Below are 12,406 nucleotides of genomic sequence, written 5' to 3' on the forward strand. Positions count from 1 at the left end.
GTCACGTCGCTGTGACGTAATCGGCCTTAAAATGCGGCCTTTAAGGCTGCAGACCCTGAATTGGGATACAGCCTCACTCACCCCTCCCTTCTGCTCACAGCTTCTGCTTCTTCTTCTTGGTTGGCAACCAATGTTAAGGCGCATTACTGCCCCCTGGCTCACTGCTCAGTGGACCCTCGCGCTACATACGACTCACTCACCCCTCCCTCCCGGCTCTCAGCTGCTGAAACTGCTGAGTGTGTTACCGTGGAAGAGTCGCTCCTTCACCTGAGATGAAGTCTGATAGTCTGACTGACACAGTATGACATTCAGTCTACACTTTGTTTGTTTTGCAAAGATGATAAGCAGATGAAAGGAAAAAAATATATGAACTCAGTTCCACCACTATAAAAAACAATACAGTGTCTGACTCGCATTCTGCTGCTGCAATAATGTAAGTAAAATAATCAGAAATTCATCGTATTTTTGAAGGTTTACTCTTCGTTTGCATCACAGTAATTGTGTGGCACATACATTAAACCTAATGGTCAAAAAAGCTCTTGATCAGCACACCACACTGTCTGACATCCGGACCACCTGTAGGAGGATAGTGGGATATTTCAAGAGCAGTACAACTGCTAAGGTTTGTTCCATTATTTCATTACTGCTTTAAGGAGCTGCTGCAGTAACACAGCTTGAATTAATCAGTTTGTGTTGGCTGTTTTCTTAGGAGAGGCTGACAGAGGTGGAGGAGCAAATGGGCTGGCCTCCTCTGAAGTTAATTCAAGAGGTGGATACACGTTGGAACAGCACATTCCAAATGCTTCAACGTGTTCATGAACTCAGGGAACCTATTGGAGCATGGTTAGCTGGCCTGCACACTGATATTTGCCCCCTATCCTCTGAACAGTATGACCTTATGGCAGAATGTCTTAAAATACTCTCCCCATTTAATCATGTGAGCTAGCTCTCTGTTCACCTCGTTTCACGATCTCAGCTCTGCCAATTCATCCTCTCTGGGCCTCGAGCGAATCCCGGGTTTCACGGCACCAAAACTGTTGCGAAATCAGTTTCACCCCGGTTCTTTTTATTCCTCGGGCATCCAGAGACGGCACCGGACTCAGTAGTCATTTTCACAAAACCTTTATTCATCTTCATTTAAGCATGCATCTTCTAGAAGGGGAGACGTGCAAGGCCGGTGTCCCTCTGCAGATCTTCCAGTCTTTTGTCTGTGAAACGCAGTTTTGTAGAAGTGACCCCATCATAAAACCCCCATGATGTGCTGCAAACTCTGTGTCTGTGTGTGTATGCACAAGCACGTGAGTGCCTGTGTGTGCGCGTACCCGTGTGTCTATGTGAGTGCATGTGAGTGACTGTATGCGCGTACCTGTGTGTATGTGTGAGTGCACGTGAGTGAGTGTGCATGTAGGTGTGGGTGTGTTGTAACAGTCAAAGCACTGTGTGTGTGTCTCTGTGTATGTGACTTCCTGCCGGTCATAAAAGTAATCTCCTCACTCAATCTACACCAAATTCCTTTAGACAACATACAAAACACAGTTAACATATTACAAACACTGAGACCCCCACTCTGCATCCACTGGGCCATTGGCCTCTTATTGTCTTACATTTACAGATGAGGTGGAGAGTCTCCTGCAAACCTACTTCTAAGTTTATAACAATTATGAGTTTTTATTAAAGGTACAAGCGTCAGCATCAGCAACCCCCAACTGTAGCTTCCTGTCTCCTTTTATGACAGCAGACCCCCAGTGTCCATAAATTCCTTTCCCTGTCCACAATTACACACACTCTCAGGCCTACAGCTAAGCCAAACTAAAACACAGACAAATCCTTCCCTATTCCTCTGATCTAAACAAATTTAACACATTGTATTCTAATAATTGTTTTCTTGTACTCACACCACCATTACCTGCCCGAGTATGGAAGTGACGTCATTTTCATGGAAAATGTAGTCATGTGCATCAAAATGTAGTTTTGATGCACATGCTGTTTTTTTTTTTTTGCAAATTTGCATTATAATATTTATTTACATTTTTCCTGCAGTATAAAACTTGGTGTATCTCAAAAATAAAACTATGAAGACCCTCAAAATATCAAAATTTCCTGTGGTTGGAAACTATTTTGTGCAACTTTTTTTTATTTGCAGTTTTGAGGGATAAACCTCTTGAAATTCTCTAACTAGAAATATATGTTAAAAAAAAACTAAAACGATTTTCAATTTTTTTGTAGTTCATTACTGTCATGGTCCTGGGTCGAGCGACCCAGTGTTTGAGTTTATGTATCTTTTATATTCTTTTGTGCCTTAGCTTAGTTCACCTTGTTTATTTCTAGATTGCAATTTAGCCTTGTTCCCTTATGTCATCCCCCCCTGCACTTAGTCTCCCTGGTTTCTGCGTCTACATTTCTTGTCTATGCAGTTATGTTAAGTTCATGTCATATTTTATCTCCACGTCTAATCTCCATGTTTCCTGTTTTACTTTGAAAGTCTGTATTCTATGTCAGTGTATTTAGTTTCACTTCTCCTGTCCTGTTGTTAGGTTCATGTGTGTCAGCTGTGTTCCCATGTGTGGCCACTTCCCCTGATTATCCCTCATGTGTATTTAGTCTCTGTGTTTCATGCAGTCTGTGTCGCGTCGTCTGTGTTCCCACCGCCATGTTGTCACAGCCAGTCTTAGTATTCCTAGTTATGGTTTCCTGTGCCTTCATAGTTTTTCCTAGTTTCACTTTCCCAGTTTAGTTACCTTGTTTGCACTCCTTGTCACCAGCCACAATAAAGGCTCGCTTTCAGTTAAGTTTACTCCAGTCTACTCTCGTGTGTTCGCACCTGGGTCCACCACACACACCACCGCACGGTCTGCCTCCTCAGATCGTGACAGTACGACGCGACCATGCCGGACCCAGCGACACAAAAGACGGGGATCGTCCGGACAGTGGAGTCACTATGCGACAAATGGCTGCACTGTTCCAGAGAGGAGGAACGGGAAGAGTTAGCCCGCCAAGTAGGGGTGTGCGTGTCCGTGTTCCCTTGGTTATGGGAGACGCTGCACCCCCTCATCAGTGACTTTCTCGTCTCAACTCTCCGACTCCGCCCGCAGCAGCAGCTGCCCGGTGTGCGGGACTCATCGCCGGAGCCATGCTGTTGCGTTGTTTCCCCACTGCCTTGCGAGCCAGAAGCAGTCAGAGTCGGAACAGTGAGGCTCACCGCCGACACACCGTCGGTTCACGCCTCATCGGCTTCCGCATCTTCGCCACCACCCGACTGCACCATGCGGCGCACGGAGATGCCAGAGGCTATCGACTTCTGTGAGGAAGAGAAGCAGCAGGTGTTACGGGCGTATCGCGAGGACGAGCTCCGTTGGAAGCCCTGGCTCATCTCCGAGGAGGAGCTCTCGCCAGCCGCCCCGCCTCGAACCGGCCGCCCACCCTCGCCGCCTCGATCAGACTACTCGTCTCCTGCTTCCTATCTGGCACGGATGTGGTCAGAGGACGAGGAGCCGATCGCCATGCAAAGTCAAGTTCTGTCCACGGCTGCTTCAAAGAGGAAGCGGCGTTCACGCCGCCGTCGCGCATCGCTACGGCCTGCCTCGCCCTCCGCTGAGCAACACGAGGATGCTGTGGAGGGCATGGATTTCGACCTCGAGGAGCGGCAGCGCGCCGCATGCGCGCAACTAGAGGAAGAGCTCCGGTGGGAGCCGTGGCTCGCTCCTGACTATGATGAGATTTTCCGGGGAACTCACCTGGCTCTCGGGGGTCCCCTGAGCTTCCAGGAACTCTCACCTACCGCTCCGTCACCACCCAGTTCCCCAGCCTCTGCCACAGCGCCCGGCGCGCATGAGGCGCCGCTGTCTGGTTCGTCGGGAATTGCTATCAAGAAGAAACGGCGTTCGCGTCGCCGTCGCGCTGCGCAACAACCGGAGGTGAGTGAATGCAGTTTTTCATCACCGGTCTTCGTTGAAACATTAGGAGATAAAGACGTTTGTACAGAGTTAGACAGTGCTGAGTTTCAGCCAAGTAATGCGCCGCTAACCAAGCCACAGACAGGAGATTTTGTTTCCAAAGCAATCATGGACACTTCTAGTACTCCTGTAAGGACCTCTGATGCTGTGCTTAGACCAAAAGAGACTTCCGCAGATCATAATGCGAATAGTGGGGGTAGTGGGGTGGAGGTGTTTTCTTCTGCGAAATATGCTGTTCCAAGGGTTCCATCACAAACCGAACTGTGTGTGACCGATGCCTCCCTTCCTGTGTCCGCTCTGCTCACCCCGGAGCCACTTCCAGAAGGTAATGATGGTGTTACTGAGTCACTGGAGGAAATCGGGTTTGGGGCTCTTGTTCAAAATAAAGATTTCGATGTACAAGAACTGTTTGGTTCCCAAGCCACACCCTCTTTTGGTGACATAACTGGAGAGTGGGCTTTGGAGCCTGTCATCAGGGACTGTGTGTTTTCTCCTCCAGGCCCCTCTGCTTTCATTGCAAATAAAGATGTTTCAGAGGGTGCCAGTCCTGAATTAAAGTGTGAACAGACTGAGTGTGAAGTGACAAGCGACAAGGTGTTAACTGCTGTTGTGTGCAAAGAACTGAAAACTATAGACGCTGGTCAAAGGCCTGCTATGAAACTCACAGACAACAACATGAATCCAGATCATAGAAACCCAAGCAGTAACATTACTCAGTCTGAAATCTGCGTTCCTCTGAATATTAAGCAGGATGTTTCTGAATTGTATTACTTGTTAGGGTTCAATGTTGAGAGAAGAATCCATAAAAACCACAGATCCAGGCGTGTGCAATTTAGACGGCATTTTAATGAACACATGTGTGAGTTCAACAACCCAATCAGTGTTGAACTGTCTTTCTCATATTCAGACAACTGTTTTATGGGGTTAAGAATTGTACAGCCCCCTTTTCTGTTACTAGGCAGAAATACGTCACACCAAAACCACAATGACTTTTAACATAGAACATCATCTTCGTGTCGACGGCTGATGCTTCCTGTCTCCATTCTCGCTGTCGCTTATCTCCCTGGAACATCAGTTGCACTTCCTCTAAGTACTTCGGCACCCTTCTGCATTTCTGCCCTACCAAAATAGATCTACCATGGTGTGTATGTGTGTGTGCGTACACGTGCGAGGGCGCGTGCATGCTGTGTACTGCGTACGTGTCATGACCTCTCACTATTTGTCTGTCTGTACGTGCAGAGTTTGCATCTGCTTTTCTGAACCTTAGTTGACCTCAACTTAAGCAACTTGAACTTTCCCCTATCAGTGATCCCTCTAACTAAGTGTGTGTTAATCATAATAACACCCTGCTCTTTGGCTTACACTCACTCTGCTTTCGGTTTCACTTCTGCAAAACATGCTCTGCAGACGCATTTCCTGTCAGCCTGCAGTCAGCTTCTCCCCCACTGAAGACTATGTGTAAGAATATAAAAACATTCAGAAACCTTTTATAGATTCAACTAATTATAACTGAACCTGTAATAAAGACTAATATAATACCAATATATTTGAACATCTGAATGCATCTGAATGCAACATCACATGAAATGGTAATGATGATTATAAAAATAGCAGCAAATAATAGCAGTAAAATATTTCTATTCCTGACATACTCCAGTACTGTCACCTCCAATCAGGTGATCATGGCTGAACGTGGGGAGTCCAATGAGACCATTACTGAACTTACGTTATCCCCTCCCAGAGTTAACGTGATGTCTGTCTTCTCTGATTCTGTGAACTCATCACTAGATGAGGTTTCATGTTGGGATAAGGGTGTCACCATCCGCTCACGATCTGAAAAGTCATCTCTCTCCGTTAAGGATTCTAGTACAAGGTTATCTATCCCCGTTACTCCATACGAACTAAATGACACTTATGAGTTACAGTCCACTTCAAGCGTGGTTCCAAGTAAATGTACCACTTACCACTATCATGCTGTTAAGTTGTCATTGACCAGATGCATAACTGAGTATTTATTGTTTGCCCAGGAGCCTCACTATAAAGGTCTGAGTTATGTTTTTGTGGGTCAGGTTGTAATCCTTGTTTTTCGTGTGGTTAAACCAGCCCCTCTGAGCCTTACACTGCCATTGATCAGGTCCAACAAGCTTAGGTCGACTCCTCCTGTGACTACAGAGACTGGGCCATTTGCCTTTAAGCCAGTTAAAACTGATGCAGACCCTGAGAACCTAAAGCTGGCGGGCACAGAACTAGTGGTCATTAACACTGCTCACTTCATGGACTCCTGTGCTAAGATAGTAAGCCCTATAGACTGTTTTTCACCTGCTCTCTCTCTGTGTGGGATTATGCCTCAACAGCCTGTTTTTCCTCAGCTCCCTGTCCAGTTAGCAGCTCAGCTCATTGTCCAGTTAGCAGCTCAGCTCCCTGTCCAGTTAGCAGCTCAGCTCCCTGTCCAGTTAGCAGCTCATTCTGTATCTGCTGCTGGATGCCCGGGTGTGCCAACCTGGCACCCCGCAGCATCCCCGCTGCTTCACGCCACGTCAGCTGGAGGGCCCGAGGAGCCCGTCCAGCAACCTGCCACGTCAGCTGGGGGTTCAGGAGAACCGCACCAGCCCCACGCCTCGCCAGCTGGAGGGCCCGAGGAGCCCGTCCAGCAACCGGCCACGTCGGCTGGAGGGCCCGAGGAGCCCGTCCAGCCTCAAGCCACGTCGGCTGGAGGGCCCGAGGAGCCCGTCCAGCAACCTGCCACGTCAGCTGGGGGTTCAGGAGAACCGCACCAGCCCCACACCACGTCCGCTGGAGGGCCCGAGGAGCCCGTCCGGCCTCAAGCCACGTCCGCTGGAGGGCCCGAGGAGCCCGTCCGGCCTCAAGCCACGTCAGCTGGAGGGCCCGAGGAGCCCGTCCAGCAACCTGCCACGTCAGCTGGGGGTTCAGGAGAACCGCACCAGCCCCACGCCACGTCAGCTGGAGGGCCCGAGGAGCCCGTCCGGCCCTACGCCACGCCAGCTGGAGGGCCCGAGGAGCCCGTCCAGCCGCCCGCCGCTCCACCACCTGCGACTCCGTTGCCTGCAGCAGCTCCGCCGACGCCTGGTCTGGCTTCTGCTTCGCCTGGTCCTGCTGGAGGGTCTGAACGGCCCGTCCGGTTTCCTGCCTCGCCGGGGCCCGCCAAGCCACGTCCAGGTCCGGGGCCCGCCAAGCCACGTCCTCGGCCGGCGCCTGCCGAGCCGTCGGCTGGCCGGCCTCCTGAACCGCAACGCCACTGTCTTCCGCGTGGCCGGCCTCCCGAACTCATGAACTGTGGGCTGTTGTGTTGCGGCCCTCCAGGCCGGCCCCCTGATAGAAGACTGTATGAACTGTTATGCCCTCGACCTCCGGGTCGGCCCCCTGAACTCATGAACTGTGGGCTGTTGTGTTGCGGCCCTCCAGGCCGGCCCCCTGACTTGTGTTTGGACTTTTGTCATGTGCTCCAGTGTTTTCCTGTCAGCTGTTTTTGGTTCATGTTCTGGGCCCTCCGTCCTGGTCCCCCACCGCCCGCCCGGGCTTGGTGGTCCGTTTTTTGGTTTGGGGCTGTCTGGAGCCAGCCCTTAGAGGGGGGGTGGTGTCATGGTCCTGGGTCGAGCGACCCAGTGTTTGAGTTTATGTATCTTTTATATTCTTTTGTGCCTTAGCTTAGTTCACCTTGTTTATTTCTAGATTGCAATTTAGCCTTGTTCCCTTATGTCATCCCCCCCTGCACTTAGTCTCCCTGGTTTCTGCGTCTACATTTCTTGTCTATGCAGTTATGTTAAGTTCATGTCATATTTTATCTCCACGTCTAATCTCCATGTTTCCTGTTTTACTTTGAAAGTCTGTATTCTATGTCAGTGTATTTAGTTTCACTTCTCCTGTCCTGTTGTTAGGTTCATGTGTGTCAGCTGTGTTCCCATGTGTGGCCACTTCCCCTGATTATCCCTCATGTGTATTTAGTCTCTGTGTTTCATGCAGTCTGTGTCGCGTCGTCTGTGTTCCCACCGCCATGTTGTCACAGCCAGTCTTAGTATTCCTAGTTATGGTTTCCTGTGCCTTCATAGTTTTTCCTAGTTTCACTTTCCCAGTTTAGTTACCTTGTTTGCACTCCTTGTCACCAGCCACAATAAAGGCTCGCTTTCAGTTAAGTTTACTCCAGTCTACTCTCGTGTGTTCGCACCTGGGTCCACCACACACACCACCGCACGGTCTGCCTCCTCAGATCGTGACAATTACGCTTTTTTGTAATTTATGTAATTACAATACAGTACAATACAATTTTATTTATATAGCGCGTTTAAAACCAGTGGGTACACCAAAGTGCTTCACAGTAAGGAATAACGGTAAATGATTACACTGAACAGTAAGTCATTTAAACAAGGTAAAATAGAGAAGGTAGAGAAAACTGACAAAAAGCATTAATAAGTACAAATAGGGAAAAATCATGATTATCCAGAGAAATGAGTAGCGATACAGCAATTAATAAGCGGTGAGAATTAGCGAGTCAGAAAAGCCAGGTTGAATAGGTAAATTTTCAAGCGTGCTTTAAAGGATTTTTTAACTAATTCTTAAAAAGTAATTCTTTAAATGATCTTTAAAGAATTACTATGGACTTAATGCATACATATTATTAAAATTATTAAAATTTGGGCTATGATGGTTGTATTGATGCAACTTGAAATGCTCCCAAAAATGGCTCCCAAGATAAGCTCTGGCGGACTTGGCTCTATGGAAGGTCTTAAAGGGTTAATGTAATTACCCCAGAGAGATTGGTTTGTGAGTTTTGGAGGAAAAGCAGCACATCATCTGCACATCCTTGCATCTTATGCCCTTTGTGAAAGAATTTCCAAAACCAAATTTGTGTAAAGTTGCAAATAAAAATTTGAATTAACTCTGTGTTTTGTGCATCTAGAGTTAATATTATGGTTTCAATGTTTTTATTGCCCGAGTAGTCTATTAAATTAAATAATCTACGTGTATTTGTTGATGAGTGCCTACCTTTGGTCAGGTTGAATTAAAAGGGGGGATCTTCTCTAATGTCTTTGAGAGAGCTTTGCAGATTATTTTAAGGTCTACATAAATAAGTGATATTGGATGATCGCTTGAGGGAAAAAAAAAATATATATATATATATGTATATATATACATATATATATACGTACACATGGACAGATCAAAAGGACTCTTACTAGACAATAAGACTATTAGGGTTTTACTAACATTTTGACATTTTGATTATATATATATTTTTGCACTGTATTAATAATGTTATACATGAATCCATACAGTTACACACAAGGCATATACACACAATTCTTAGACTTTGACTTAGAGCTTTTTATTGTCATTGTGCAGTTTCTTGCACAGCAAAATTGGGTAAACATACCTTGACTTCAAGTTGTTGTATAAAGTAGTCTTCAGGTCCTTAATCACTGAAGAGTCGTGGTAAACACTGATCATCTTCTCCAGCAGTTATGCATGCAGAAGTGCAATGGTGGATAGAGTTGGGGACTTTCCTGTGTGGCTGCTTTCAGTGGTTTCAAAGCTTTCACTAAATCTTCTCCTTCAGTTATGTGAGCCTACAGAGATCACTGTCACTTCTCCTCACTTCTGGTGAGAGCAGAGGTGCAGAGATTCCTGGTTGTTGCTCTAGGAAGCGTTCCATCATATCCAACGTGCTGTTCCATCTGGTCACCCCATCAGTCACGAGCCTATGGGAAGGTAGCTTCAGTATCTTTTGCTTCTCTCTAAGCTTGTGATTTCCAATAGTGCTGCGATAAAAATAGGATGCTATGCATCTTACTCGGCCAAGCAGCTGAGCAACAGCTGGAACTTTCAGACCTGCTTGTGAAGCTAAATTGAGTGTCTTGGCAAAACAACCAATGTGCAACCTGCTCAATATTTCCACATACCATATTTGCAGCATTATCTGTTATGATGACTAGGTTTTTGCTTGTATGCTCCTATTCTTCTATTGCCTTGAACATAATTTCAGATAAATTAACTGCTGTGTGGCTTGTTTCAGTTGTTCTTGTCTGTAAGACATGAGACATGAGTCTTCAGTCCTTGTCAATAATATAAGATAAGATAAGATAAGATAAGATACCTTTATTAGTCCCACAAGGGGAAATTTCATGTTAAGGCTGCCGACCTATTGCACGCAATGGCGGCGCCATCTTACCCTCCGACCATACATACATTACACAAAAACATCACATGGGGAAGACAGGTCAGAGAGGTATAACAATGGAAAATGCACAACATGATGAAAGATAAGGAGAAAAAAAGAACTCCCCCCAGACTGAGCTCCAATAGGGAGATCAGTTTGAGAACAGAAAAAAAAACACCTCTGCACATAGGACATGAAAAAAAACTCTTAATACACCAAAGAAACACATGACAAGCAACAGGGATGGGTAAAGGGTGAGAGACAGCCAATGTAGACAGTGCATCCGGGCCTGCAGCATAAGCGCTGGTCTCCTTGATCCACCGTCAGCATCGGAAGGGAATAAGCGTCGAAGGCGTTTGGAGGGGGAGGGGGATGAGTGTACATCTGCATGTGTATATATGTCTGTGTGTGTGTGTGTGTGTATATATGTCCAGAGTTCAGCTGAGACAGTGTCCTTCGCCCTGCCAGGCTAAGTAAACAGTCTTCCAGCCAACCCAGGTGGCCTTAGAATGGGAGGAACAGTCTAAACACAGTCGTTATCGGGGTGTTGTTGTTCAGCTCCAGCCTTGAACCCACAGCTGGCGCCGAAGGGATAGCCATATTATGATGGTGGGTTTTTTTTAGTGCGAACAACTCATGAGAATTTCAAAGCTGTTCTAACAGTCCAACACTGGTCTCTCAATCTCCCGTTGGAGAGCCGCGAGCTTCTCCATGATGTTATCAAACTTGCGCTCTGTGGTCTTGTCATTCTTGTGCTCAAAGAGCCGATTCTGAGAACTCACAACCGCAGTGAGCTGCTCCAAGATGTGATCCAACTTTCGCTCAGAGGTGTTATTCTGAGTGAACTTCTCCATGATGTAATCCAATTTACGCTCAGAGGTCTTATTCTGAGTGTTCACGGCAGCCGTAAGGTTCTCCAAGATCTTATCCATGCTGCACTTAGTGAGCCCATTCTGAGAAGTCGCGCCTCGTCCCACCGTTTCAATCCCAGCGGGCAGCTTTGGGGGGGTTTGAACAGCCAGTTCCGCTTTCTTAATTCTTCGATAAGCCAGGGCCAAGCCAGCTCCGATCAGCAAGAACCCTGTTATCATGGTTCCGAATAGGTAGATATCTTCAGCGTCCTCGATCGACAGTCCCGCCAGGCACACGATCCTCCATTTCTGCCACCCGTCCATCGTGTATCCGGCAGGGAAAGTACCACCAGGGCACTCGGGCTCTGGCAACGAAGGAATTCTTTGCTTAACTTAATGCACCATTTTACTTATGTATTAAAGGTGGATGACCACATTCAGGCATTTTGTCCCCAAAGGAACTGTAACTACTGGCAGGTAACTTCTGGTTACAAGGGAGTTTTTCCATCAAACTGCTGCCAAAGTAATTATTCATAGGGGTTGTTTGATTGTTGGGGTTTCTCTGCATTACTGTAGGGTCTTTGCCTTACAATATAAAGCACTTTGAGGTTACTGTTGTTGTAGTTTGGTGCCATCCATCGTTCCATCCATCCATTTTCTTCCGCTTATTCAGGGCCAAGTTGCAGTGGCAGCAGGCTAAGCAGAGAAGCCCAGGCCTCCCTCTCCTCAGTGTAACAATAACAAACATGTGGTGTCTCTTTAAGACAGCCTAAGTTAATGTTTAGTGATGTCATTAAATATTACTGCCCAGCCAAAAGATATAATTTCTCCGGCATGCCATGAGTCTCCCCCAGGAACTCAACTGGCTCCTTTCAATGTGGAGTAGTAGTGGCTCTACTCCTCACCCTCTCTCTCAGCCACTATTCAGAGAAAGCTAATTTCTCCACTTTCTCTGAATAGTGGCGTGGGCACTCCACCCTTTTCCGGCTGAGGACCATTGTTGGACGAATGGATGGATTCTCCTTTTCAGCACCCTGGCATAGACTTTCCGGGGAAGACTGAAGAGTGTGACCACACCCTCCAGTCTTTTTCCATTGCCTCTCCGAACTCTTCCCAAACCCAAGTTTTTGCTTCAGCCCCTGCCTGATCACTGTTCTGCTTGGCCTGTCCATACCTATTGGCTGATCCCAGTCCAACAGGCTGACCAAGCCTGATAGCACTCCTTCAGCCTGATGGTTCCCTTCACCTCTGGTGTCCACCATCTGGTTTTGGGGTTGCCACCATGATAGGCACCAGCCACCTTGTGGCTGCAGGTCAGTGCAACAGCTTCAGCAATGGAGGTGCTGAACATCCAGTCCATTTGGACTTAATGTCCCCAGTCTCCCTTGGAGTGCTCTTGAAGCTCTGCCGGAGGTGAGAGTTGAAGATCT

This window comes from Pelmatolapia mariae, linkage group LG3_W (genome assembly GCF_036321145.2).
Source record: "Pelmatolapia mariae isolate MD_Pm_ZW linkage group LG3_W, Pm_UMD_F_2, whole genome shotgun sequence".
NCBI lineage: Eukaryota > Metazoa > Chordata > Actinopteri > Cichliformes > Cichlidae > Pelmatolapia > Pelmatolapia mariae.